The sequence below is a fragment of the Nymphaea colorata genome, chromosome 9 (genome assembly GCF_008831285.2).
Source record: "Nymphaea colorata isolate Beijing-Zhang1983 chromosome 9, ASM883128v2, whole genome shotgun sequence".
In the NCBI taxonomy this organism is placed as follows: domain Eukaryota; kingdom Viridiplantae; phylum Streptophyta; class Magnoliopsida; order Nymphaeales; family Nymphaeaceae; genus Nymphaea; species Nymphaea colorata.
The window spans coordinates 19,724,525-19,748,829 of record NC_045146.1 but is presented as its reverse complement, the minus strand read 5'-3'; the positions used below and the strand labels follow the sequence as shown (position 1 = coordinate 19,748,829).

At 37.9% G+C, this 24,305-nt stretch overlaps 1 long non-coding RNA gene across 11 annotated transcripts; it reads right to left on the bottom strand.

The window, feature by feature from the left end:
- Window positions 1–11,363: 11,363 nt before the first annotated feature.
- LOC116260891 (uncharacterized) lies at window positions 11,364–18,450 on the bottom strand. 11 transcript variants are annotated; one of them, XR_004174196.2, is made up of 4 exons: window positions 16,693–18,340; window positions 14,211–16,587; window positions 14,022–14,120; window positions 11,364–13,868 (listed from the first exon to the last, which is right to left on the bottom strand). It is a non-coding gene; the product is annotated as an uncharacterized LOC116260891 (long non-coding RNA). The 11 variants fall into 11 exon arrangements; XR_004174191.2 differs by having other exon boundaries at window positions 14,022–16,587; XR_004174195.2 differs by having other exon boundaries at window positions 11,364–14,120.
- Window positions 18,451–24,305: the final 5,855 nt, after the last annotated feature.

Here is a 24,305-nt window from a genome sequence, read left to right as displayed (position 1 = left end):
TTTATCACTTGTTTTGGATAGTTTGCATGCCTATGGAAATATATTTATAGAGCTTAAAAGCGAATAGTTTAATTAGAAATTATATAAAAATTCTAGCATAAAAAACTTCTTTGCTTAGAAAGGTTTTATTCTAATGTATTTTTATTATAGCATAAAAACTCAAGTATTACTGCTAATTTCTGGCTTTGCCTGATAGGAACTAGCTTCCTTATTCTCATATTTCACATTTCTAGTTCCTAGAAGCCAATGCAGGAACTCCTTATTTTGGTATTGTGCCCTGAATCGTGTTCTTAAAGTGATCAAACTTGTTTGGTTATTTTAGAAGTCAATCTTGAGAGAAGGAAAACGGCTGGTGAAGTTCCCAAGAAAATCCATCTGTGCAGTTGCTTGCTTCTGATCCTTATCATTAACTGGCAGTGGCAGGATTCTTCCACCAAAGCATCTGGGAGGGCAATGTTAAGTGAAAAAGTGCCTGTCATGACATTGTGGACATCTCGAGAAAATCTTGTATTACTTAACGAACATGTAGATCCCCAATGTTAGCCAAAGGATAACGGGAAATAGTTCATTGGAACAGTTCAATTCTCAGGTTCCAAAATCATCTCTTCATCTGTCCCCTGCCATTCCTTTTTGCTAAAACTTATCGATGCATCGAGTCTTAGTGCGTTTGGTTTTACCACTTTTTTTCATATCTTCTGGGGTACACTAATAAGCAAATTTCATATTACATATAACTGGTTAAGCTGTGAACTCGAATACTTTGCCTCAATGCTTCCAGAAATGAAAATTGAATTTTAAACTGTTTTACTGTAGTTCATACCCTTGAATTTGTAATGTGAAAATTGAATTTGAAACTTTTTTTACTGTAGTTCATACCTTGAATTTGTAATGTGAAAAGGCATGGAACAGATTGCATTACTGGTTGACGAACCAAGGTACAAGAAACAGTTCCTGTTTCCTATCCGTACCTTGGATTTTTTTAAAATAGCCATACATATGCATTCAGGTAAATTTATGTACATTAAGCTGCATTTCCTAGCTGCCTAAGTTCAAGCTGCTAGTGGCATACTTAAAGATCATGCTCTGGTTGGACAAATGAATACAAATGTAGCGTAATGCATTCTTTTTTTCGGTTGAAGAGGTTCTTCTTATAACACATAAGCTACAAAGGTGCAGCTTTGTTTTAAGATGTGATTATAGATGTCTCTTCGAATCTCAACAATCAAATACTCATTATAATTAATCACATAACGTTTCTTAGAAAACAAAAAATGGTGTTCTCGTTAGAAGAGCATGCATTCCAAAAATACAATGTTTTTAATACCAAATGTCATCAATGAGGCCGATGGTCTTTAGTAGGCTGTCCCTTGACCGCCATTAGAGATGTCGAGGAGTTAGGTTTTTACCCATAAAAATCATCAAGCATTCGTCACCTAATCAGATCAGTTGCTGGCATGCTGACTACTATGTGAGATTAGTAAACACCTAGTCATTATCCAACTACGGATTTTAGTACCTGCTGTTTCAATCTGGTGTTTTTGCCTTTTATGAAACTCCATCTCATGGTTTTTTTTTTTTTTACATGTTGCTCCCTAGGATGTTATCAGCAAGGTTTTTCTCCAATATTCTCCAAGGTTTAAAAAAACTTATCTCAGGTCTTATATATATATATATATATATATCAACAAGTGGTCGTCCAACATTGTTGACCCCAAAACTGAGAGGCAGTCTGTTAATTAAGGAAGGTTTGCTAGGAGCATAATTGCTTTGCAGGTAAAAGAACTTTGAAAAGGGACCATTTTTTTATTGTTTTGAACTTAGCAAATATGACTCGTCTCGCCTATAGAGTCCGAGTGTTCGAAACCAAGAAGAACTAAAAGATCTGTATATCGTTCCCTTTGCTGCATGGTGCATGCATCTTCCTTGAATTTGGCAAATAATTTTTGAATGGACGCAAGAAATCACTTTGTGTCAACCGAAAGCTGCGTTCTATGCAAAACGGGAACACATAATTAAGGAGGAAGTATACAAATTTCCTACTGCTGGATCGTTGAAGAAAAGCTGTGTCCGTCAGTTATTTGCACAGGTTCGAGGCACGTTTAGATGTCACGTTTTGTGGTCTATCTAATGATATAATGAAGTGAATAAGTAGGTGCCAATGGTGCCACATGAATGAAATATATGACATTTTTGAACCACATGTGCTGAAGTATGCCTAAAGAATGTCTAAACCTAGTCGATGCGTGTCCATATGCTCATGCTCAGTGTTCCTTTTTCGTTTTCGAATACATATATATCCTAAACTGAAATGCCCAGCTATATTGACAGTTTGGGTAAAAAAAAAAAAGGAGAAGAAGAGCTGGAGATTGTCTAGATCAAAATATATTTTTGCATCGATTAGTTGCATATTCAGGTTCCAGATGAAAGGAAAATCAGTAATTTTGGACGACAATTGGTCCGATCCGATAAATAAGGTGCTCTGATCCGATAAATAAGGTGCTCATGGAACCGTGTTTTTATCATACATCGTCAAAATGTGTAGGGCGGTCTGAAAATCATCCAATGTTTGATTTAAAATTGGATTGGATCCCTTTTCAAGATATGGCATCGAAGTGAATTTGAATTCTCCTTTGGCATTAAGAGGCCAATGAAATCAGCTTTATATACCCGTGCCTTGCATGTAGTATTGCGTCGAGTTGGATTTGGTTACAAGGAATCGGCCCGGTAGTAGGCCGTACTGATAGAAATTGTAGTTGCATTTTTTTCCTTTTTGTAATAATTTTTGGGGTCTCGAAAGGAGGGACAAGCTTTCAAAAAGTTACTAATCCAATGTAATTTCTATGTTCAATGTGTAGGTTCAATTACAATTGTTAAATCGGATTAGTTTTAATATATATAATCATTCTAATGAATTTTTAGAAATGTATTTATAAGTTAAAATTCATTTTGGTAAACTACAAATAAGCAAATGAGCGGAGCAAAAAAGTACAAAAAAGTATGATTTAAATGTTATTTGTCTTGATACGTAATTACGATTATGAAAGAAAAAGGAAAAGTGGTGTGATTTATATTCTTCATTCGAAATGCTCAGATATCTTTCTTCCTTGGGGTTTGCTTCTGATTTCGTCGTCTATATGGCCGGAAGAGGATCCTTAATATTTCATGTCAAGGAATGGGCGTATCTGTTTTATCCCTACATTGTCTATATTAGTAACTCGTGTTGTGGGGATTCTTGCAGGGGTAGCGGTGGTGAATGCCTTTATGAGAGTGGTGGTTGGTGGAATGGTTGTGCCTACTTTGTCACGGCACTAAACTCTTTGTCGCTCGGTTCTCGTGGGGAAGATGATTCTTGTTTGGCACTTCCAAAGCTTTTTCGTCACTTTTTCTTCAAAGGAAGAATTACTGGGATAGGTGTGCCGGACAACTACCTCCAAAATGTTATCGGTTTGGATTTCTTGTGCAAGTGGTTCGTTATTTTAGTAATGGTAGTTATGGTGCTCTGGGAGTAAAACGCTTGTTACTCTTTCAGGGGTTTATGTTCTCTTTCAGGAGTTTAGGTGGTGCAGCTGCCCTGTTAATCATTGCTGCAGAACGTTGAACCATCAAAATGTTTTGGTTTGGATTGTTTGTGGAAGTAATTAGAAGTTTGGTTGCATTTGTTTTTAATCAGATTCATGGTACTTGAGGAAATGCTTCTTCTTTCAGGAGCTATCGGGTGCAACTAACTACACAAAGATTTACACAATGATTAACCCAACAAATTGGCTCGGTTTGGATTGTTTCCCTTGTTACTTGAAGCTGGATAATACTACTTTTTTATTGAAGCGATTTTGGTGTTGGTATTGGAGTAAAATTGCTTCTTCTTTCAGGACCTAGATGGTTCGAATTCTTAATTGTTGCTGGATGGGTTGACTTCCAAAGTTCTCTGGGTTTGGATTGTTTCTGAAAATGTTTAAGGATTATAAGTGAGGATCGGTATTTTTTTTTTTTCTCAAGAGCCATAAACCCCCAGTAATTCCTTTGTTTTTCCAGTTGTTAGGTAGACCGTGGTGGCACTCTTTAATTGTTGCTGAACAACATTAACCACAAAATTTCTGGGTTTGGTTTTGCCCTTTTCCACACACCTACCGTTGGTGTCTTGGAGCATGATTTTAGAAATATGATTTTTGTCGTGAACATGGCAGAGTTTCCTGCTCTTTTGCAAGAAAAGATATTGAAGCTTTTAGAATATGCTGTGACTGTAGTTAATTACGTCCCTGAACAGGAGCTTCTTTCTCTTTGTTGTTTGTTGCAACAGCCAATAGAAACAGAACTTAAGCATTCTATTCTTTCTTTTTTCATAAAGCTCTTGTCCTTTGATTAACAGTACCAGAAAGTGCTTAGAGAAGTTGGTATGTTGGAGCTTTTATTGGATGATATCAAGCAACTTAAGTACCTCTATGGTGTAGAGCATCAAAGTTTGCATTTTGGAGGTCTACACCACAGAGGTACTTACGCAGCTTGATATCATCCAATAAAAGCTCCAACATACCAACTTCTCTAAGCACTTTCTTGTACTGTTGATCAAAAGACAAGAGCTTTACGAAAAAAGAAAGAATAGAATGCTTAAGTTCTGTTTCTATTGGCTGTTGCAACAAACCATCAAGGCAGAACCACGTAAATCGTGTGCCACTTTTTCTCTCCACCACCTTCTTTTCTAATCATTATCTCAGTCTATCATGGTATCAAAGCGTAAGATCATATGAGGCAAAAACCATCAAGCTTCAAGCAATGAGTCATTATGGAGCAAGAAAGGGAAACCAGGGATGGGTCGATGCATAAGATTGTCGTTCATGAACAAGGTAAACCCAATCTCAAAATTACTCATTCCTTGCTTGATGGTTTCAATTATTTGCCATGGTCTAAGGCAGTTACACGATTTTTTAGTGGAAAATCTAAGTTGGATTATATTGATGGTAGTATAAAAAAACCTGCCATTAATGATCCAAAATACAAGGAATGGAGGTCCACCAACGACACTGTAGCATCTTGGCTCATAAATTCTATGGAGCCCAAGATCGCAGTGAGCTTTACCTTCTTAGAAATCGCCGAAGAAGTTTGGCAAGGTGCCAAAGACCTTTACGGAGAGCATTACAACACTGCTCGTATGTATCAATTAGCACAAAAGAAGGGCTGCTTGAAAAGAGGAACGTCATCTATTAGTAACTATCTTGGTACATTTAAAGCAATATGGGATGAGATGGATATATACCCACCTTTGACTACGGACCTTACTAAGGCCAAAAAGCAACGTGAACAAGATCACATTTTGAAATTTTAGCAATCTGCCTAATGATTATGAATAACTACATAGTCAAATACCTATGGCTCATGATTTGCCATCTCTAGCATCAGTTTTCTCCTTGCTTATGTGTGAAGAGTTTAGGCGTAAGGCTATGGGAATGCTGGCTGATGGTTGTCAAGAAATACCTAATAAAGAAAAAATGGTTTTTGCAACAAGCAACAATGCTTATTCTACCACCGGTGAGAGGCCATTCAAATACAAATGTGAGGACTCTAAGAAAGTTAAGTGCACTCACTACAAGAGGAATGGGCACTCTTGAGATTCCTGTTGGTTCCTTCATGGGAAACCTGAAAAGGGGCAGAATTCTTCCATTAAAAGCATTGCTCGCAATCAAGAAAAAAGAGAGAACAACTTCAATCAAGCAAATCATGCCACGGCTTCATTGGAAAATCAGATCTCTTTGGATAAATTGGCTGAAATGATTAAAGAACTTCAAGTTCAAAGGACCGCCGGCATCGCAACCAACTCAGGGGACAAAGGTACAACCAAAACATGTATGACTTACTTTTGTTTATAACATTGATGGTCAAGACTTACAATGGATAGTTGACTCAGGAGCAACAGATCACATGACCAATAAATCTTCTCTCTTAAGTTCCTATTGTCATTCTAGAGATATTGGTCCTGTAGCTGCTGCCAACGGGGCTTCCATAGTTGTCAATGGATTGGGTAAAATAAACTTTTTTAACAAAAATTACTTGAGCAATGCCTAAGCTCACTAACAATCTTCTATCAGTTGCTAAATTTACAAAGGAATTAAATTGCAATGTAGTATTTTCTGCTACTAATGTTATTTTGCAGGATCGGACGACTCAGAAGACAATTGGTGAAGGGCAACTCGTCAATAGACTCTATCAAATAAGAACTATGAATCATGCATTGAACGTAAATCATGCCAACAATGGAGAAATCTGGCACCAAAGGATGGGACATCCATCTTCTAGAATTTTAGATTATTTATTTCCTAATCTTTGTTTCAATTGTAGTGTGAAATATGAAAATTTGCTAGAATGACTAGACCTAAATTTTCTTTATCTGATTCCATTAACAAAAAAACATTTGATTTAATACACTCTGATGTTTGGGGCCCTGCGCCTATTGATTCTATAGATGGATTTCGTTACCATGTGCTTTTTATTGATGATTTCTCTATGACTACATGGGTCTATTTTATGAAAAATAAGTCTGAAGTGTTCTCTCACTTTAAAACTTTTTACAAAATGATTGAAACTCAATATGGACTGAAAATTAAAAATATTAGATCCGACAATGGCACTGAATATAAAAATCATGATTTCAAATTTTTTCTTGGCGAACATGGTATTAGACATGAGACGTCTTGTGTGGATACACCTCAACAAAATGGTATATCTGAAAGGAAAAATAGACATTTATACGAAGTTGCAAGAAGTTTCTTGTTTCAGATGAATGTACCAAAAAATTATTGGAAATATGTTATTTCTACAGCATGCTATGTTATTAATAGGACTCCGAGCAAATTGTTGAACTACCATAGTCCTATCAAGCATCTCAGGGGATTGCAACCTAAGCTCGATCATCTTCAAGTGTTTGGATTTGTTGCTTACTTATGGCAACATCCATAAAAAAGAGACAAGTTAAGTCCTTGATCTATTAAATGCATTTTTGTGGGCTATGATATGCAAAATAAAGGATACGTTTGCTATAACCCTGTCTCTAGAAAAACTTTTATTTCTTCTGATGTGCAATTCAATGAATCTCTCCCTTACTTTAACGTCAATTTAGATGGACAAAGTCAGGGGGAGCCCACTAACTCAACTTTGCATGATTATGATGACTTGTTTATTACTGTGGTTGATGTACATGGAGTCAATAATGAGATTCATGCTGAAAATGAAAGCCCCACAAATGGTCAAGAACTTGCAACTGCTACCGAAGATGTAGAGAACAACTCAACACTTCTCAGAAGATCAGAGAGAATTAGGCGTGCCCCTTCACGCCTAGTAGATTATGAAACCTACCCAATCAACAAGTACGTGTCCTACAATCAAATTTCTAACAATCATGCCAAGTTTGTTAGAAATCTTGATAACATTCAAGAAGCCTAAGTCATGCCAAAAGGCTCAAAAAGACCCTAAGTGGAGGAAGGCTATGGATGAAGAGCTTGAAGCTCTAAGGCGAAACAGAACATGGGAAGGTGTCATCGCACCAAAGAACACAAACATAGTGGGGTGCAAATGACATTATAAAGTAAAGTACAAAAGTGATGGATCCTTAGAAAGATACAAAGCTCGTCTAGTGGCTAAAGGGTTCACATAGACTAAAGAGTTGGATTATGAAGAAACATTTGCTCCTGTCGCAAAGATGATTACCTTGAGAATATTGCTCTCTATTGCTTGCAACTTGAATTGGAGTCTACATCAACTAGATGTCAAAAACGCCTTTTTACAATGAGAGCTCAATGAAGAAATTTATATGTCTTTACCACCTGGTCACCCAGATGAAAGAAAAGGAAGAGTCTGCAAACTCAATAAAGTCATATATGGCTTAAAACAATCTCGTAAAGTTGAGTCAGACATTGGAAAAATCAGGGTACCACAAGTGTCACTTAGACAATAGCTTATTTGTCAAAAAATATGGAGAGAACATCACTGTGGTCTTAGTTTACGTAGACGACATAGTTGTGGTTGGAAATGATACAAAAGGCGTTCAGATTTGAAAGACTACTTAAAGAAAACCTTTGACATAAAGGATTTGGGAAAACTCAAATATTTTATTGGTATTGAAGTTGCTCAATCGTACAATGGTATTATGCTATGTCAGAGAAAGTATGCATCAGATATTTTAAAGGAGACTGGAAAGTTAGATGTTCAACCGACAGACACTCTTATTGAACCAAACCTCAAAATTGGACCTTGCGACGATGAACCTGAAATTGAAAAAGAATGGTTCCAACGACTTGTGGGTAAGTTGATCTATCTATCAGTTACTCGTCCTGACATTTCTTATGCTCTGAATGTCATTAGCAGATATATATGCAAAGTCCAAGAGAATCTCACATGAACGCAGTTGATCGCATCCTCAGATATGTGAAGGGTACTCCAGGGCAGGGACTCTGGTATAAAAGAAACAAAAACATTGACATTCTTGGTTTTACTGATGTTGATTAGGCAGGTGACAGTAGTGACAGAAGATCTACCACAGGATACTATGTTTTTGTTGAAGGAAATCTAGTACCTTAGAAAAGCAATAAACAGAGAGTGGTGGCTAAGTCTAGTGAAAAAGCAAAATACCGCGCAATGGCATCTGGTGCCAGTGAACTCACATGGACTAAGAACCTTGTTGAAGAAATGAGTTTTAGGATTACCATGCCAATGGATATGTTCTGTGACAACATAGTGGCTGCAATACACATATCTACAAACCCTGTATTTCGTGAGAGAACCAAACATATTGAGATCGATTGTCATTACATCAGAGAGAAAGTTGTATCTAGAGAAATTAGAACTCCTTACATTAAAGGCACCGATCAAGTTGCCGACGCCTTGAATAAAGGAGTTAGCAAACTGAAATTGAAGATAGCCACCAGCAAGTGGAAATGTCACAACATGTATGCCTCACTTGAGGGGGAGTGATAGAATTGCAACAATCAAAAGGAGATCAATATGACAACGATCAGCAAGGAAAGAAAGTTGGGCAATGGTCATCAATTAACAAATACATTGTTTATGGAAATTTCTCGAAATTCCCTGCCTTTTTCAATATTATCTTGATGTATAAAGACATAAACAAGTGTATCGGCTCATAACAATAATATCATAATATTGGTCTCTCTTGCTAGTGGATGTAGGCTGCAAGGCTGAACCACGTAAATTGTGTGCCACTTTTTCTCTCCACCTCCTTCTTTTCTAATCATTATCTCAGCCTATCACAACCAAACTTCTAATTACTTCCACAAACAATCCACAAAAACATTTTGATGGTTCAACGTTCTGCGGCAACGATTAACAGGGCAGCTGCACCCCCTAAACTCCTGAAAGAGTACATAAACCCCTGAAAAGAGTAACAAGTGTTTTACTCCCAGAGTACCATTACTAAAATAACGAACCACTTGCACAAGAAATCCAAACCAATAACATTTTGGAGGTAGTTGTCCGGCACACCTATCCCAGTAACTCTTCCTTTGAAGAAAAAGTGACGAAAAAGCTTTTGAAGTGCCAAATAAGAATCATCTTCCCCACGAGAACCGAACAAAGAGTTTAGTGCCGTGACAAAGTAGGCACAACCATTCCACCAACCACCACTCCCATAAAGGCATCCACCACCGCTACCCCTGCATGGATCCCCACAACATGAGTTACTAATGTAGACAATGTTGAGATAAAACAAGATATGCCCATTCCTTGACATGAAATATTGAGGATCCTCTTCCGGCCATATAGGCGACGAAATCAGAAGCAAACCCCAAGGAAGAAAGATATCTGAGCATTTCGAATGAAGAATATAAATCACACCACTTTTCCTTTTTCTTTCATAATCGTAATTACGTAGCAAGACAAATAACATTTAAATCATACTTTTTTGTACTTTTTTGCTCCGCTCATTTGCTTATTTGTAGTTTACCAAAATGAATTTTAACTTATAAATACATTTCTAAAAATTCATTAGAATGATTATATATATTAAAACTAATCCGATTTAAATCATTAGTTTACACAATTGTAATTGAACTTACACATTGAACTTAGAAATTACATTGGATTTGTAACTTTTTGAAAGCTTGTCCCTCCTTTCAAGACCCCAAAAATTATAACAAAAAGGAAAAAAGTGCAACTACAATTTCTATCAGTACGGCCTACTAACGGGCCGATTCCTTGTAACCAAATCCAACTCCACGCAATACTACATACAAAGCATGGGTATATAAAGCTGATTTCATTGGCCTCTTAATGCCAAAGGAGAATTCAAATTCACTTCGATGCCATATCTTGAAAAGGGATTCAATCCAATTTTAAATCAAACATTGGATGATTTTCAGACCGCCCTACACATTTTGACGATGTATGATAAAAACACGGTTCCATGAGCACCTTATTTATCGGATCGGACCAATTGTCGTCCAAAATTACTGATTTTCCTTTCATCTGGAACCTGAATATGCAGCTAATCGATGCAAAAATATATTTTGATCTAGACAATCTCCGGCTCTTCTTCTCCTTTTTTTTTTACCCAAACTGTCAATATAGCTGGGCATTTAGTTTAGGATATATATGTATTCGAAAACGAAAAAGGAACACTGAGCATGAGCATATGGACACGCATCGACTAGGTTTAGACATACTTTAGGCATACTTCAGCACATCTGGTTCAAAAATGTCATATATTTCATTCATGTGGCACCATTGGCACCTACTTATTCACTTCATTATATCATTAGATAGACCACAAAACGTGACATCTAAACGTGCCTCGAACCTGTGCAAATAACTGACGGACACAGCTTTTCTTCAACGATCCAGCAGTAGGAAATTTGTATACTTCCACCTTAATTATGTGTTCCCGTTTTGCATAGAACGCAGCTTTCGGTTGACACAAAGTGATTTCTTGCGTCCATTCAAAAATTATTTGCCAAATTCAAGGAAGATGCATGCACCATGCAGCAAAGGGAACGATATACAGATCTTTTAGTTCTTCTCGGTTTCGAACAGTCGGACTCTATAGGCGAGACGAGTCATATTTGCTAAGTTCAAAAACAATAAAAAAATGGTCCCCTTTCAAAGCTCTTTTACCTGCAAAGCAATTATACTCCTAGCAAACTTAAGTGAAAGGTTGCCATCTCAACACCGCTAAATTTAAAAAACTATACCACAGGGGTGAAAGGATGCCATCTTAACACCGCTAAAGAAAATTGGCTAAAACCATTTTCCACAAAGAAACAGATGTGATTAGCAAGAAAAAATGCACGTCATGCCACCGACTTCTGTTTTCAGAACAGTCCACTAAAGACCAAGACTATAGTTTTTCCGAAAGTAGAGTAGACTGAAGAAACACAATAGCTTGAATTTCTTAAGGTCGAGACATTTTCTATGGTACCACCAGTACATCTTAGATACAAAGATACTTTACACCGACGCGATACTCTTACCACCGCTGCAGCACGTACAATGACAGCCAAGTTTAACCATGCAAGCTTTCTTGTTGAATTCTTTATCGACCTTCTATTGCGTAGGCAATCGAAGCCGCCTTCACCAATCGACCCCAGAACGGTGCTGCCCTGCTTCTTGGTTTAGGAAGGACTTCAGGCGAATACCGTCGAAAGCCCTGTCAACCCTGTCAAGGGAACAATGTAAAATTGTTCTGCCGAACCTGTTAACACATATTCATTACATGTTTGTAAGGATCGCCCTCCTCCTTCACCCAGGCTGGGGACTGGCATTGGCAAGTCGGGACGACTCGGCCAATGGCGGAGTTACCTAATCCTACCTATACCATACAAATTACAATACTTAAAAAACAAAATATTAAACCCACACAAAAAAAAACAAAGGTCAAAACAAAGGTCGGACAAGCCACACAATGGAACGGCTACAATGCACACAGTTTACCATACGGCTAAGTCGAAAGAGGGAATGACTTTTTCACACATAAAGCGGTGGAAAAAAATCAAGCCCAACACACACAAACTAAGACATAAAGCGGTGCAAAAGTATCAAAAGCCTAACGCGCAAAAACTAAGAACTCCAAATAAAGAAAGGCCCACTTACAGCTAATAGGAAAGGTATCGTAATTGCTATGTCAACTCCACTAGGAAAACCACAAAACCAAACCCTAGAGATAACACATGTGCATCTTTTCCGTGTAAGACATGTAAAACTCACTACAACAATAGCGCTCTTCAAAATTGCACAACCCCGACGATACACAACAATAGCTCTCTTCAAACTGCACAACAACCCCGTCAACACACCACAATAGCTCACCTCAAAATTGCATACAAAACATCGTGCCGTCAGAGATGGTTGTACAAAGCCTCTACATCAACAAAACAAGCACTGATGGCATATGAAAATTTCCGATCCAAAAACAGCTCCAGAAATTGCACATGCAACCTAATTCCCGTCGCCCAAACAAGACATGGAAATTTCCGAAAGGCTCCACCAAATTTCAAATTCCATTGTCTACAACAAACACTGATGGCATATGGCATATGAAAATTTCGCATCCAAAAACAGCTTCTTCTAAATAAAACAATCCAAAAAAGGCTTCCACAAAATTGCAAACTTGTAAAAATAATACTGGTCGTCTAAATAGAACTTCTCGTGCAGATTTCCAATCCGAGAAAGGCTTCACAAAATGGCGAACTGGCAGATGCAAAATAAGCTGTAAACAGGAAGGCCGATACTTGGTTGCTTGCAGAAAAGAAACAAGACCTCTTAAAAGAACCAGTGAAAGGAAAGTAAGGAAGCTCCTCGCAAAACTCGAAGGTCGGTGGTACTTTGATGTTTGCAGACAAAACCTCGAACCAGTGAAAGGAAAGAAAAGAAGCTCCCCTCGCATAACGAACAAACAAAAGATCACCACTCAAATAAATCCCACAGACGCTTGTGTCAAGAAGCCGAAACGTCTAAAACCACGATACAAAAAGTTGCCACAATCATGAGAGAACTTCACAACTGGAATTATTCGACATAGCCACTTCCAGGAAGACCCCAACAACATGCATTTGTGCAGTCAAATAACTGATAGATTTCTGAAAGCAGCTAATAATCAATGGAGACCCCATCATCTTTTCAACCAGTCAAATTGTAACAATGAAATCAGGATCATCATAATCTTAGGGGACGGTCTTACACAACATTCAACAAGACTCCAAGCCATGATATACTTATGTGAACCGGGAACAAAATCCGGCCGTGAAAGATGCACAAACAAGCAAAAGCTTTTATTAAACAACACCCAAAATCTCATAATACTGCTGGAAAGATGAAATAAGCAAAAGCTTTTATTGAACAACAGAAGCTGTTATTAAGCACCACCCAAAATCTCATAAACCGATTCTTGTTTATCTGTACAGATTACCCCACCAAACGAGCAAATCATCACCTCATGGAACCACCACCAAGCCAAAACCAATAAACAGAAGCTGGACTGCACAACCCATAAAAGGCTTTCCACCATAAAAATTATATATTTCTTCATGAATCATGCCAAAACAAATCACCGAACAGCATGGCACATTGAGGGAGAACCAAAATATTGGCGCTAGACTGTATATTAACCAATATAAAGGCTTTCAACCATAAAAATTACACATTTCCACAAAAACTGCTTCAAAATCCTCCCAAAAAAAAAAAGCATTGCCAACACGAGGTAGAACCAAACTCTTGAAACCAATTGGGAATAGGTTACTATGCTACAAATTTTATTTCACAATAAATTTCCTACAGACACTTTTAGTGTAAAAGCCGGGCCAAAACACGGAGCGGGTCGCCCCTTTTCACAGCTGATTTTTTCTTCTGCACAGCAGTCAAGAACCATAAAATCCCTACATAAAAATATCAAACCTCAATTCGCAAACTATAGAAAGAACGGAAAATTATAGAAAACCTATCGAACCCTAGAATGTCTGAATAGAAAGAAAAGCAATTACTAAAAATACGAATAATAGATAGTTTGGAGAACAAGAAAAGCTATTGACCTGAGAGTACCACATATTAAAATAGGTATTCTAAAGAACATGTCAAACCGAAACATTTTGCCAGCTGAATAATGTGTTGAAGCTTGCCCCACTTAAATCCTGAAAAAGCCAAATGGTAACTTCCAGCGGTATTACCCATCATGAAAAAACAACCAACATATTCGACTATCTTGAAAAGGGCAACCAAACCGAGAAATTTTGCGGTTAACGTGGTGGGACAGTAACCCAAGAATCGGTTCCCTCGCATATAGCTCCTGAAAAAAACAAGTGGTTTACTCTATAATACCATTTGTCGAAAAAAAATAGAAAACCAAAGGAAACAGTCCAAACCAGAAAACTCTTAGGCGGTCAATGTTGTTCAGCAACAATTAAAAACGGTCCACCTAACAACTGGGAAAACAACGGAATCACTGGGGGTTTATGGCTCTTGAGACAGAGAAAAAAAAAGAGTACCGAGACCACTGGAGGGAAACTAGGAGGTTGCACACCCAGCGCCTAACAAAAGGGATTCGCCAACATAACCACCACTCCAAAAAAAAAAAAAAATTAATAACCATTTTATAGTTAGTGCAAACCCAGACATCTAAGCAGCTAATGTTGTACAGCATCAGCTAGGAGAGCCAATTGCACCACCAAGCTCCTGAAAAAAAACACGAGATTTACACCACTGGTCACTACCCACCACTTATGAAGAGGAATCACAGCAATCATTCGAATAAAAAAAAAAAACCATTTCATAAACAATCCAAACCCAGACGTCATTGGAGTGTGCAACATCAATAAGGAGAGAGCCAGTTGCACCACCTAGCGCTCCAGAAAAAGCAAGCGATTTACACCAGAGATCCGTCACCCCACCATCACTTATAGAAAGCCAAATAAAAAAAGGCTATCAATCCTAAAATTTTCAGAAACAATCCAAGCCAAGAGAACTTTGGAAGTCAACCATCCCAGCAACAACTAAGAATTCGAACCATTTAGATCCCGAAAGAACAAACAATTTTACTCCAGTACCATCACCACAATCACTTCAATAAAAAAATATTATCCAGCTTCAAATAACAAAGGAAACAATCCAAACCGAGCCAATTTGTTGGGTTAATCATTGTGTAAATCTTCGTGTAGTTAATTGCACCCGATAGCTTCCTGAAATAACAAGGATTTTCTCAAGTACCATGAATCTGATTAAAAACAAATGCAACCAGACTTTCAACTACTTCCACAAACAATCCAAACCAAAACATTTTGATGGTTCAACGTTGTGTGGCAACATTAACAGGGCCAGCTGCACCACTTAAACTCTTGAAAGAGAACATAAACCCCTGAAAGAGTAACAAGCATTTTACTCCCAGCACCATAACTACCATTACAAAAATAACAAAAGCTACGAAACCACTTGCAAAAGAAATCCAAACCGATAACGTTTAGGAAGTAGTTGTCCAGCACAATTATGACGGGCTCCCTACTATGTCCTACTAATTTGTCCTGAAAAAACAAGTGATTTATCCCAGTAAGTCTTCGCTGGAAGAAAAAGTGACGAAAAAGCTTTGGAAGTGCCAAATAAGAATCATCTTCCCCAATAGAACCGAACAACAAAGAGTTCAGTGCCGCTATAAATCCAAACCGATAACACTTTGGAGGTTGTCGTCCGGCACAATTATGACGGCTCCCTAATAGGTCCTACTAATTTGTCCTGAAAGAACAAGTGATTTATACAAGTAAGTCTTCGCTTGAAGAAAAAGTGAACAAAAAACTTTGGAAGTGCCAAATAAGAATCATCTTCCCCAATAGAACCGAACAACCAAGAGTTCAGTGCCGCTATAAATCCAAACCGATAACACTTTGGAGGTTGTCGTCCGGCACAATTATGACGGCTCCCTAATAGGTCCTACTAATTTGTCCTGAAAGAACAAGTGACTTATCCAAGTAAGTCTTCGCTTGAAGAAAAAGTGACAAAACTTTGGAAGTGCCGAATAAGAATCATCTTCCCCAATAGAACCGAACAACAGAGTTCAGTGTCGTGATAAATCCAAACCGATAACACTTTGGAGGTTGTTGTCCGGCAGCATTATTACTGCTCCCTACTAGGTCCTACTAATTTGTTCTGAAAAAAAAAAATTATCCCAGTAAGTCTTCGTTTGAAGAAAAATGATGAAAAAGCTTTGGAAAGGCCAAATCAGAATCATCTTTCCCACGAGAAACGAACAACAGAGTTTAGTGCCGTGACAAAGTAGACACAACCATACCACCAACCACCACTCTCATAAAGGCATCCATCACCGCTACCCCTGCAAGGATCCCCACAACATGAGTTCCTAATATAGACACGTAGAGATGAACCATAAAACAGATATACCCCTTGAGATGAAATATTAAGGATCGTGTTCCAGCCATGTAGGCGACAAAATCAAAAGCAAACTCCAAGGAAGAAAAAACCTCAGCATTTCGAATGAGGAAAGGAGTAAATCAAACCACTCTTTCATTTTTTCCATAACCGATATCACAACGGGTAGAGGACGTGTGGAAGACCCCGCGAATTAATGAGAAGATCTAGATATTCCATGGCTTCCTGATACAAGCAGAAAACAAATACCATAATTGGGACCAAAGCTTGTGGCGGACATGAGAGACCAATATAACACAGGTGGACAAGAACAAATGGAGAAAGGCTTACTAATGTCCAATGAGCTTGATGTACCCTCGCCCTCTAAAGGCACAAAGAAGCAACTGCTAAAGAAACAAAAAAGCCCAACATTTAATCCACGGAGCGGCTCAAAGCCAACCCCAACAACTAGGAGAATCCGATAACGACGTAAAGTGTAAACCCCCATTTAAATAGAACAATAGGACCATCGAGATAGGTGTTTAGTGAGGATGAACTATGAGAGGAAGTCCGACACATCTTACAGATCTATTTTCAGGTTGTAGTTGATATTCAACTTGCAAACGCTTGCGTCGAGAAAAGGCAGAGAGCCTGCATTTGATTGAAAACAATTAACCAACACCCGAAAAGGTTGATGACGAAAAGAAAAAGTTCAGGTTAGTTAGACAAGATGATCATGTCACTCAAGAGATCTTCTTCCAACTCCAGATTGTTGTCCTTGTGCAAAAATCGATCGTGATCCTGCAATACGGTCTCAACATGAACGACGGCAACTACCAACCAGAAAGAGGTTGCAATTTATGAAAAAATGGAGTGAAAGACCCTCAAAACAACACGGGGTCACAGAATAGGATTAGAGATAGCTCCCAATGATACTGTGCCCAGTGATTAGTTGCTTCGTCGCATACTGTTTTCATGGAAACTTTGACCCTCCACACTCCTTGCAAACAGCGAATAAAAGCTACAAAGCCAAACAAATAGGATAACATTAAACCCCAAGAAGAGAGTTCACCCCTTATAGATCAAACCCACTAGAGAATTGACACCCCCTTTCAATTGAAGAAAAGAGGAACCGCCGCCGGATCATTTCTTTCGAGTCCACGTTAGGAATAGGTCTCCTTTTCAAGGATAGGGCCTGAACCATCATGAAACACACGTTCACAAAGTCAGTGGTCGATCACTATCTCTAAATATAGTTAAATATAGAATTTCACATAAACCGCATCTTGGCAAACTTCTCTACACCACCGTGAAGACAGTCTAACATCAAAATACTGATTTCCTTGCCAGTACTGCATCATAACAAAATGCGAAACCAAGCTTCCAAGTCATTCTCTCATACTATAACCATCAAACAATAAACCAGAAACCTTTAAATGTCAGGGAACAGGAGCAATAACCAACAAAAAGCAGCCTTTCCATCGGCCGCCATCCCCGAAAAAACCAAAACTGCATAACAAGGCTCACGACCTCAGAATTCCAGTATACAAAGCCAAAACAAGTCCGCGACGGTACATCACCCCTATCTCCGCTATCAGATCATCTAGATGACCAAATTTATTCCAAAATCAGACCCAACTAGATCCTCCGCACCACAGCAAGAAACCCAAAAACAATAATTCAATCAAGGGGAAAACACAGCCTTACTACTCTCGATCTGATCTGACAAAATAACATAGTCTTCGCGACTTTCAATCTGATCTGCGATTCTCCCGACCAAGATCAAGCCCATTCCTTCCGCTGTTCCTAATTAATCTCGAAATCACGAAACCAAACAAGCGTGAAGAAACGATCCACCCAAAAACAAAAACAGAACCCTAAAAAGCCAGGAGAAGAGAAAATAAACGAAAACCAAACGGGCGGAAACCGAAGCGACGCAACCCAGCAAACCGGCACACCCGCCCATGAGAGGCGAAGAGGCAGGGAATGAGACCGCAGAGGTAGGATCTTTATAGGCAGGAGGGTCGTGAACGAACGGTTGGGATGAAGCGGTGAGCGAGGGATCGTGCGGTCAGATTTCGGTCTAACTTTTCTTAGGGATGGTGGGTGGTCGAAGATGCCGACCGCTTCTTCGGGGCATCTTCTGAAAGCGTGTAGATGAAGTCGGCACGTCATCAACCACCACCGCCTTTCCCTCCCCATCCCGCGTTGGCCTTTACGGTTCGAATCCATCCACGCTTCATCCAGTCCGATTTAATTGGATCTTACCTGAATTCATTCCTTTCGGGTCGCGGGTCCGGATCTGGGTTTCTAACATTAAACTCGACCCGTACTAATGAGGTCGGTCGCATTAAATAAAATCTACGTAACAAATCCAAACGCGACTATAAAATTGGATATGCTTTTTATCTTTTCATGAAATTTGTATAAACATAAATTTTATTTATTAGTAATAAGGCATGAGATCTGCGTAGATTTAGTCAGTTAAGGTATTAGTAATAAGTTTCTTTTTTTTCTCCTCATGCCCAAAATATCATGCCCCCTTTACAAGCAAAGCTGCAAAGGAATCGAATCCATGACAATAAAACGTGTCGTAAGTTGAACTGGAATCGGATCAGATACATTAAAAGTCGGCAAAATTCTCAAACCGGATCCAGAACTTTGTCGCCTAATTACAGATTTTTAAGTAAAACAAAGAATGTGACAAATAGTTGTAGTATTTGATTTGGTAGCAAATTTATGAGTGCCACATATTACTTTGGATTTGTTTTTACATATTTCCAATTATTTTCATGTTTCTCATTTATTGAAAAGCTTCTTAATAATTTTTTGCAGATTCAGAATTGATTGAGTTAGATTATTATTTGAACAAACCTAATAGAGGTCAGGTTGTTCATTCTTTCTTGACAACATTGTTCATCACTCAAACACAACGAAAACGGCATTTTGGAGGCAAAATTACATCTGATCACCAAAAAAAACCATTTTGGGTGTCATTCAAATTTGCACTTATATTTGACTATTCAAATGAACGTGAGAGAGTGAAGATTACATTTGAATTGTGTGTTGACATGACATCGGTGCATGTTTCAGTTCAAATACAAGGTCCTACCACCTTAAGATTCAGGAGCATAGCGCCTACGAGAATTTAACTAGAGACATGATTTTTCACATTTCTCTAGTTAAACCAGCTATTGTTAAGCCTTTTAATACCACAAATTACAGGTAATTAAAACAATCAATTTGTAGGTCTTTGGTAATGTAGAGGGCATATTCGTAACCAAACTCAATGGTTGCAACTAAACAAGAGAGTTGCACTAGTTGCACACAAAATAATGGCAACCATATCAATTTTTCTTCACCTTCACACTGCCCCCATGCCACTAAAACATTTAAGGGGTGACAAAAGTAAAGTTACTAAAAATAACCAAATTTAATGTGACAACCCATTTTTATAAAATATAATCTAATCTTCATTACAACCTTATACTTTTCACATTGACTAATTCATCCCTCTTATACATCTACTTGGTAAACCTACCCACACGAGCCGAATCCGAGCTTGGCTAGATCCAGCTCGAGCTCGATCTCAACAAAAACTTGACCCAAGCTCAAGCCTGGCTCGAACTTGACTAGTACTCAACTCGAACTCGACTAAAAAAAACTCAAGCTTGAGCTTGAACTTGACTCGGTTCAAAAGACTCGAGCACGGCTCAGCTCAAAAAACTCAAGCTCGAGCTCGACTCGACTCAAAAAACTCGAGCTCGGCTCGGCTCAAAAAACTTGAACTTGGCTCAGCGTAAAAAAACTCGACATCGACTCAACTAAAAAAAAAAAAAAAAACTCGAGCTCGAGCTGACCAAGCTCGGGTTCGACTCCGCTAATGTGGATAGGTTTATCTTTGATACTTAATAATTATGTGCACTGTAAAGATCATAATTATGCTCTTAATGAAATGGATTTGTATTTCTCAAAAGTATGAAGTATGAACTTTTGATGCAATATCAAATTGGGAACCACATAAACTTTGTTTGCTAATCTTGTTGCTTGTATCTCGTTTTAAAGAAGTCCCATTTTTTCTTTTAGAGCCATTTGAATGCAAAAAGTCATTAAAGAGGCTTAGATAGGTAGGGCTGCATAACCAGCCAAGCCAACTCAGACTCAACTCGAACTTGCTCGAAAAAATTCGGCTCGTGTTCGAAACGATAAATGAATCGAGTTCGAGTTTCAGAAACTAGACTTGTTTATACTCGATTTGACTCGCAAACCGATACACTATGTAATATTGCCAAAACTGGTTTCACAAGTTACACGAGTTAATGCCTAATTGAGTTAAATGGGATAAACGTATGAGCTCGAGTTCGATTTTCTGTAGTCGAGCTTGAGCTTGCTATGAGGAGCTCGAGTCGAGCTCGAGCTGAGCCTGAGCCGAGCTCGAGTTTTTTAGCCGAGCCAAGCTCAAGCTTGAGTTTTTTGAGCCTAACGAGCTCGAGCTCGAGCTAGCCAAGCTCGGGTTGGACTCGGCTCGTGTGGATATGTTTATCTTTGATACTTAATAATTATGTGCATCTTAAAAATCATAATTATGTTGTTAATGAAATGGATTTGTATTTCTCATAAGTATGAACTTTTGATGCAATATCAAATTGGGAACCACATAAACCTTGTTTGCTATTCCTATTGCTTGTATCTCGTTTTAAAGAAGTTCTTTTTTTTAGAGCCATTTGAATGCAAAAAGTCATGGAAGTGGCTTAGATAGGTAGGGCTGCACAAAGAGCAAAGCCAACTCAAGCTCAACTTGAATCGCTTAAAAAAACTTGGCTCATGTTCGAGCTTACAAAGTTATTCAAAACGATAAACGAGTCGAGTTCGAGTTTCAGGAACTCGACTCATTTATACTAGACTCGACTCGCAATCCGGTACTCTATATAATATTATCAAAACTGGTTTCACAAGTTACATGAGTTAAACGAGTTAACGCTTACACAAGTTAAACGAGTTAATGCCTAAACGAGTTAAATGGGCTTAACGTGTCAAGTTCAAGTTTGATTTTTTATAATCGAGCTCGAGCTTGCTATAAGGAGCTCGAGTCGAGTTCGAGTATAGTTTGTACCCAATGCGAGCTCAAGTCGAGTTCACGCCGAGCAAGAGTTTTTTGAGCCGAGTCGAGCTCGTTGTGCAGCCCTACCTATCTGTGCCGCCTCAATGAATTTTCGCATTCAAATGCCTCTAAAAGGAAAAAAATAACTTCTTTAAAACAAGATACAAGCAAGAGGATTAGCAAACAGGGTTTTTGTGGTTCCCAATTTGATATTGCATCAAAAATTCAAAATTTTAGGAATACAAATCCATTTCATTAACAACATAATTATGATCTTTACGGTGCACATAATTATTAAGTATCAAAGATGAAAAAACATATCGGTAAGTGCAAAACCTTAAAGTTAATTTGTCAAGCACGATCAAGTATAGATGTAATATGGTTAAGTGTCTGACAAGAATACGCTTGAAATTTTTAAGAGAAAAAGTGGATCGAGAAAGAGAAGAGAGATATGAGAGCTAAACATATGAGAATTCTTAACATTATTTCTTGGGTTACCTCCCTTTCCTGAGGACGATGATGATGACATCCTCTATCGACTCCATAACCCTAAACAACTCCCATCAGTAGTGCAACTGTTGCTCTTAACGGGTTCTAATTTTTTATTATATTTGGAACCAATGAAATAATTTATTATTCTCATTTTTTAAAAATGAGAATTGTAGTATGAAACAAAGAATTTTGATTTTAGAATTATAGGCTCCGTTTATGATCAAAATTCTAAAATTATGATTGTTCATGAATTTTAGATTTTTAATTTCCTTTTCATCAAATAAGTTATTTTGAATTCTATAATCAAAATTCCATACTATCAAACTCAAAGGCAAATTCTAATTCCAGGTTGAGGGGGAAATTTGATTCTTGGATTTTGATTCCAGAATCAATATTCTAATTTATCAAACACCCCTCTACCCCTTAAAGGGTACGAAAATTTTCAAAGAAACTTCTAAAACACCAAATATATTTTTTCAAAATTTTCATGCGAGTCAAATTATATTTATTAAAATATTAACTAGGAAATTATAAATTTAGAAAATCACCCAAGGTCTTAAAACCATTGTAAGGGAGGAGCTGAAACCTCACATCAGAGAGGTTTTCGAGAGTGAACTCAAGCGAGTGCTAGTCTTCACGGGCGACTTGGTCAGATCTCTTTTTACTTTTTAGGCACAATTTTGGAAAGTCTCATATCTTAAGAAGCACAATGTATGTGAACAACAAGTAATTGTAAAGTGTCTATGTAAAAATAAAGAGAAATTGAGAGGTAGGCATGTAGCTTCGCTATTCTCTTTCTCTCTCTTCTAGGCTTGGAAGTTTTGAATCGGATATTCGATTGAACCGACCCAAAAAATCAGATATGAAAAAAAATTTAATATTTGATTAAGAAATCGGATCAGATTTAGATTTAATAAATGACATCCAATCAGATTCAGATATATTACATATAGATTTGGGTCAGATTCATTTTTAGAAGTGCATTTTCAAAGTTGGCAAAATCCAGTTCAAAATTCGGATTCAGACTAAGATATGAATATAAAATTGGATTCAAATTGTAAAATAGGATTTTGGATTTGGATATAACTTTTCTTTGTTTATATTTAAGTCTGAATTTGAATCTAAATGTACGAATATCCGAAAAAACGGATATGATTAAGAGAATATCCAATCTGAATCTAATCCATTAACATCCCTAACTACAGTAGGGGACCTTTTGCCACAATGTCTCACACAGATCTTAGATCCAAGCGAGAGATCAGATCTCCCCCTTTCTTTGATCTATAATTTGTAAGCTTCACACATCTCATGGATTTAAAATTCGGGGATTAGAGATCCATTGTTTGTTGTACTTTAGATCTCTTGGGGAGATCCGACCTCGGATCTCTACCAATAAAATGGGGCTTCTAGTAAGAAGGGTGCGAGGGGCAAATAATTGGACTATAATCGCGAGGGCTGGGGCGAAGCCAAGACTTTGGCAAATTACAAATTGACTGTTAAGTCATAGTTCTTTAGAGCATTGGCATCAGTTTTTTAATCATTGAGTTGAAAATATTGAGCACTCCGTCAATTTGATTACATAATGTATGTACTTGGCCAAAACCGAACAGTTATTTGAGTTGAGTTGAGCTTGAGATGGACTAGCTTGAGTTGGGCTCGACTCATAAAACATTGAGTGCCAGCTAGAAGAACATACTTAGCTCAACAACATTGAGCGCGACTCTAACACAATAAAACACCAGTACCAGCCCTAAACCAGCTTTAGGGTAATGAAGGGAGAGAGAAAAAAATTGAAAAGGGAAGTCAATATGGATGCTGCTTATTACAAAATTATATGTATGCCCTTGACTTTTGAAAAACATAACGAAGGGTGGAGTCAAAATAATTGAAGTTCCTATAAATATTGGAACTCAACTCGTTTGTTGTAAGAGTCGACTCAAACTCGAGCTCGAGTCAAATTTGAGCTGCTCTGCTTGTTGTTTACCCTTATCTATGGATAGAATTGATGGAGAGGATGGAGGAACTAGTCACCTTTGCGGCTTTAATAACAATTTGTAGTTCATTGAAACCTAACAGTGACCATCCAAATTTTAAAGAAAGTGAATAATGTTACCGCCCCTATAAACAACTCAAATGTTTAATATCAATCAATTAATTTTTAAAGTAATAAAAAAAATAATTCGACTCAGAAAACTAGGCACATGAAATTGAGACTGAACAGTATTGCCCCCATCAATTGTAAGCACGAAACGGATAAGAACGAGGGCATTTCCGTCCATAATTTTCACCGACATCAGCGTCGCTTCGTGATTATCCAGTGGCTTCGCTACGATAATTACCAACATGCCCATAACGTAAATTCCTATTCCCA